Consider the following 6,000-nt stretch of genomic DNA (forward strand, 5'->3'; position numbering starts at 1 on the left):
GCTCTTAAACTGCTTACATTTTACCAAAAATTTAACTTGGGTCATGATATTGGTGTCCATAGCTTTCCAACATTATATCGCAAGCCCCATTTGGACACATGTTAGCTGAAGTTCAACCTAGTACTCGGGGACAGGCGCGTTACTCGGAAAGTTCATGTTGTGATCAGAATATTATTCTGATTCCGTGATGAGAATAGTGTTATATATATATATATATATATATATATATATATATATATATATATATATATATATATTTCTTATGTGTCTAGTAGCTAGCAAGATGAGTGATCGTGCGTGGATGTACACCGGTCACACTAGTCAGAAAGACATGACCATTGAATGGTTAACAAAAACCAAGGGGTTTTTGGGAGCCGCATTTGCAAATGGCCAGAGGAAAACCTGGTGCCCCTGTGCCGGGTGTAACAATTGGCACAAGAGGACAGGGGATGAAATGGGCAAACACCTGCAGAAGAGGGGTTTTACGCTAGATTATACGGTGTGGATATTTCATGGTGAGTCTGCCCAACGTGCCAGAGTTGAGGTGCTTCATCGTCGCACCGACAAGCATGGTACCGGGATGCAAGACATGGTGCAAGACTTTGATGATGCTCGGGACTCGGACGATGAGATGGAGGAATCTGCAAAGGCCTTCAATGAAATGTTGGAGTCTTCAAAACATCCTCTCCACGAGCACACTGAGCTTTGTCGGCTGGATGCCATCTCACAAATAATGGCTCTGAAGGCTCAATTCAACTTGGGCAGAGAATGCTACGACTCAATGATGACAATAGGACATTTTCTACCCAAAGGGCATGTACTACCTGCAAACCTGTACTACTCAACCGTGCTCTTAAGATGCCCTATGAGAAGATACATGCCAATGAGAATGGATGTGCCTTATTTAGGCTTCAGTATGCGGACTTGAACTATTGTCCCATTTGCAAGTCATCTAGGTATGTTGTGATAAACAACGGTATGGTTGAGAAGACGCAGACCAAAATCCCCGTTAATGTTCTTCACTATATGCCAATCGTACCAAGACTTCAACGTCTTTTCATGGTCGAAGAGACGGCAAGACAGATGACATGGCACAAAACGGGCAAAAGAACCCAACTAGATGCAGATGGGAAGCTGATGATGGTGCACACATCGGACGGTGAAGCGTGGAAGCGCTTCGATGCATTACATGACAACGAAGCGGTAGATCCGAGGCATCCTCGAGTCGCCATCAACACGGATGGGTTCAGTGTGTTTGGTCTAATGGCAACCCAATACAGTTGTTAGCCCATATTTGTCATTCCACTCAATCCTCCCCCAGACAGATTATGCAAAGAAAGAACATTTTCCTGACGTTGATAATTCCAGGACCCAACTATCCGAGGAAGAATATGAATCTGCACATGCAGCCGCTGAAGGACGAATTGCAAGAAGCCTGGGATGATGGGTTCAAGACATACGACACCTTTAGCAAAAAGAACTTCATAATGTGTGTCTGGTACATGTACTCGACGCATAACTTATTGGCGTATGCGCTATTCGTTGGCTGGTGTGTGCATGGAAGGTTCCTGTGCCCCACATCCAAGGGAGCTCTTCGGTTTCGTTGGCTTCAGCCCGATCGCAAGTTTTCTTGCTTCGACTTGCATAGACCGTTCCTGCATCCTTGCCATAAGTTCAGGAAAGACAAGCAGAACTTCATCAAATGTAGAGTTGTCAAAAACTCTCCACCACCTCCGTTGATAGGCCAAGAGATCCTGGATTAGTTAAACGCTCTCGAGCCAGATCCAGCGCGTCTAGGGTATTTCAAAGGTTATAATTCGTAACATGCCTGGACTCACAAGACATGCTTGTGGGATCTTCCTTACTTCAAAGACCTCCTTTGCCCACACAACATCGACATGATGCACACTGAGAAGAATATCGCCGAGGCATTTTTTGGTATATTGTTCGACATAGATGGGAAGTCAAAGGATAATCCTAAGGCAAGAGTCGATCAGGAGGCGCTATGTCATAGACCGTTACAAAACATGCAACCACCAAAAGGAAAGAAGAACCGGACAAAGCCAAAGGCATAGTTCAATCTTGGAAGGCTGGCTATGAGGGAAATTATCTTGTGGGTGGAAAAGCAGTTGATGTTCCCCGATGGGTATGCGGCGAATCTAAAGAGGGGTGCGAGTCTTGAAAAATTGAAGATATTTGGTCTCAAGAGTCATGATTGGCACATATGGATTGAGCGGGTAATGCCGGTGATGTTGCGTGGCTTCATCCCTGAGGATGAATGGTTAGTACTGGCAGAGTTGAGCTATTTATTCCGTGTTCTTTGTGCGAAAGAACTATCGCCTGACCTGGTAGAAGAATGGAAGAGTTGGCGCCGGAGTTGATCAACAAGTTAGAGAAGATATTTCCGTCGGGCTTCTTTAATCCAATGCAGCACTTGATTTTGCATCTCCTAACCGAGGCAAGATTGGGGGGGCATGCAAAATCGTTGGTGCTACGCAACTAAGAGGATGCAGAAGACGCTTCGAGCAAAATGTACAAATAATCGTAAAATTGAAGCATCAATGGCCGAGGAATTCATTACTAAGGAGGCGACAAACTTCGTGATAGCACACTACGAAGCCAAAAATCGTCATTTGCATAATCCGAAGCCTCGATATAATGCTGGCGACCCTAAAAAGGGTGGATCCAACCTCAGCCTATTCAAAGGGGATCTCGCACCAGCCGGTGCTTCTAATTCCTTAATGTTGGATGTTGAAGAATGGTGGACCATTTCGTTGTATATCTTCAACAACCTAAGAGAAGTGCGGCTGTACATCAAGTAAGTTTTCAGTACATTGTTTCGCAACTTCTAATTCCTTTGAACTGCTCTTATTCCCGGATAAATTTGATACAATCGATACGTCGCCAAATTCTCTTATGGAGCGGTGATCCAAAAGGATTTCGTCGAAGAGTATGAGCTTCTGGCAAAGTATGGAGGCAGCTATCCCGGTTTCATCTCTTGGTTCAAACAAACAGTAATTTTCATTAGACCATTTCATTTCTTCATCTAATTTGTGGCTAATGCAACAATTCCTTTCACATTTTGTAGGCTAATTCAGAGTTTATGGACGCCGAATTGAGACAAGTCGCTAATGATTTTGACTTTAAGGTCCATTCATTTGACAAATACGACATCAACGGGTATCACTTTCGTACCTATGGCAAAGAGCTATCTATGGCCGACCGAAAGTCCACAAATTGTTGTGTCTTGCTATCGGCGAAGGAGATACCGAGTATTATGGAAGAGTTGAAGCAATTTATGGACTTAAATTCTATGGTGAAAACCCACCAAACGTCGTAGGCTTGAAATGTTATTGGTTCTAGCGGAAGGGGGCTAGAAGGACTCATGAACATATAGGGCTAGTGGAAATCAAACAAAGCACCCATTTGGATGTTACCTATGTCTATATTATGGTCAATAGGCAACCCAAGTTTTCTATCTACCGTGGGCCTGTCAAAGTGATCCAAATCTCAATGGTTGGGATGTCATTTATGAAGTGCCACCACGTATTAGACCACGTCCCCCTAATGAAGAGGATTATGAACCTCACATTAACCCAGACACATATGAAGGAGAATTCTTCCAAGAAACACGTCTTTCCAAAAAACGTTTCAAGAACCGCTCTACTTTACCCCAGAACATTGAAGTAGACAGCGACAGTGAACCCGACTTCACCCCTCAGCCGAAACAAGAAGAGCCTGAACTAGAAGAGGTTACTGCTGAGGATGACGTGTCAATGCTTGACCGATTACGTAGAGGCGGCCTTCCACATGATGATGCATTTATTTAATGATGATGATGGGCACGTCATTACTGATAGTGATGATGATGGTGCATTTATTGATCCCGAAGCATTTATTGAACCTGACAATCCAGATTCTTATTAGGTATTCAATTTTTTATGTTGTACTTGATTTATATAGTTACTTGTATGATTATATGATTTATATAGTTACTTGTATAATTTTCTTACTTTGTATGACTGTTTGTTATACATAGTGCCATGGTCTTGATATTCGTCCCCGTCAGCCCTCGCCCGCTTTATGATTCAGATGTGGTAAATTCTCTTTTATAACTATTTGTTGCATTTCGCATTTATGACTATTATGGCCATCAAGTGACATAGAGATATTTTAATCTAGGAGGTATGTGAACCGGAATTTGCAACCGACCCTCTTGTCGAGAAGTTAAATTTAGTTGAAAAAGAAAATGAGTATTTGAAAGAAAAAATTAAAAGAATTGAAGAAGAGAAGATGAAATTGGAGTTGTATGTTGCCGATGTCTTCGATGATCACATGATGAAGATGAATGCAATGCACTTGATATTGGGATCTACGGTAGGGTGCGTCGACTGCAAATTGAAAATTTCCTATGCGCAGAACAACCAAGAACATGCTACGGGAGATGGGTCACAGTTTGTTACCACTAGACGCGCAGTGCCGTGCAGCGGAAGAAGAGTTGGGCCAGCGCGTCTGCGTGGATCGTCTCCTCCTTGTCCGATCTCCCTCGAACAGCCGGTCGTTCGATCCCACGTACAAGTTCGCCGGAGCAGCGCAAGTGCACCGCCTCTAACGGTATCTGCACGTGCAGGAGGAACACCGTGCGGCGTACTGCTAGGTCCGATCACATAGTCGGCAGCGAGTGGAGGTGGCTATTCGCAACACATGCAAACTCTAGTCATAGTGCCAAAGCGATCAATTGCATGAGTGTGCCGCACCTCTACTTTATATAGGAGTCCGTCGCAGGCTCAACACTTGGGCCTCGCACGGACCCTAAAGCCCAAAGTATACTCGGTCACGTTCCTAGTCCAGTTCGAATCACACCCGACCAGTGTCCTACGAACTGACCTCGTAGGTTCCTTCCCTTAAGCGCGCGACCCCTTAGGTTCAAGTCAGCTTGGTCACAGTTTGGATCACCTCTGACCCGCACGGTTGGTAGCGGCCTCTAGCAAGGCGTGCCGACCACCAAGCAGACTATGAAGCTGGTTAGGCGAACCTGTAAAACGTGTCACACTTCTGTTCCCTTTGCCGCATGATATATGTTGTCGGGCTCAAGGCGAGACCGTCATCCTTGTGCTAGCCCGACCTCTTTCTCGTTCCAGTGATACCGACCACTATCCGGATTATCTCATAATCCTTGTCGCATGGCCATGCTTATCCTGGTCGGATCACACGAGGAGCCCAGAGTATCTCTCTCCTGATTGGAGGGGCAAATCCCATCTTGCTCGACCACGTCTCGCAGCATGGGTCTGGACAAGCCCGAAACCTACATTTGTAACTACCCAGTCACGGAGTAGCGTTTGGTCGGCCCAAAACAAGTCTGTCACCATCCTGAGTACATGCGTCAGCTCAGGTCTTAGGACATAGAACGTATGTTGTACTAGAGACTCACATATGACATATCGTTGCGTCTCATAGTTGGGTCTGTCCGACTCGGACCTTATCTTGACTCGGATCCAACTACGTCGAATCCGACCAGACCTTTCCAAGTACATATTATTCGGTTAGCATCCAATGCTCTATGGCTAGTGAGACCAAGCCATCGACCGTGTCATATGCTAGTCTAGTCGGCTGCGCGTCCACACAACCCTTTCGACTAGGGACCTTTTAGGACAGTCATCATACAATGCATAGTCTCACAAACAAGTCACGTACTTGCTGATACACATCATTGATAATATCCAAGGACTATCTTTATTTATAAACACATAGGAAATATCATCATACATGATTGCCTCTAGGGCATATCTCCAACACTTGAAGATTAAGAAGATTAGATAATATGCCATTGATAATGAGGCTTGGTATCATTATGCCGTTGGATCAACTATTACCTTAGTTGCGATCTTCATCGCATTTGTTGTGATGAGGGTAATTTTTCTCTAGTGTTTTGCTTAACAAATGCATACTTAGCTTACTTTCCTCCTAAATAGCATAATTACCTAAGTTAGACAAAAAATG

Source organism: Triticum aestivum, chromosome 2B (genome assembly GCF_018294505.1).
Source record: "Triticum aestivum cultivar Chinese Spring chromosome 2B, IWGSC CS RefSeq v2.1, whole genome shotgun sequence".
Lineage (NCBI taxonomy): Eukaryota > Viridiplantae > Streptophyta > Magnoliopsida > Poales > Poaceae > Triticum > Triticum aestivum.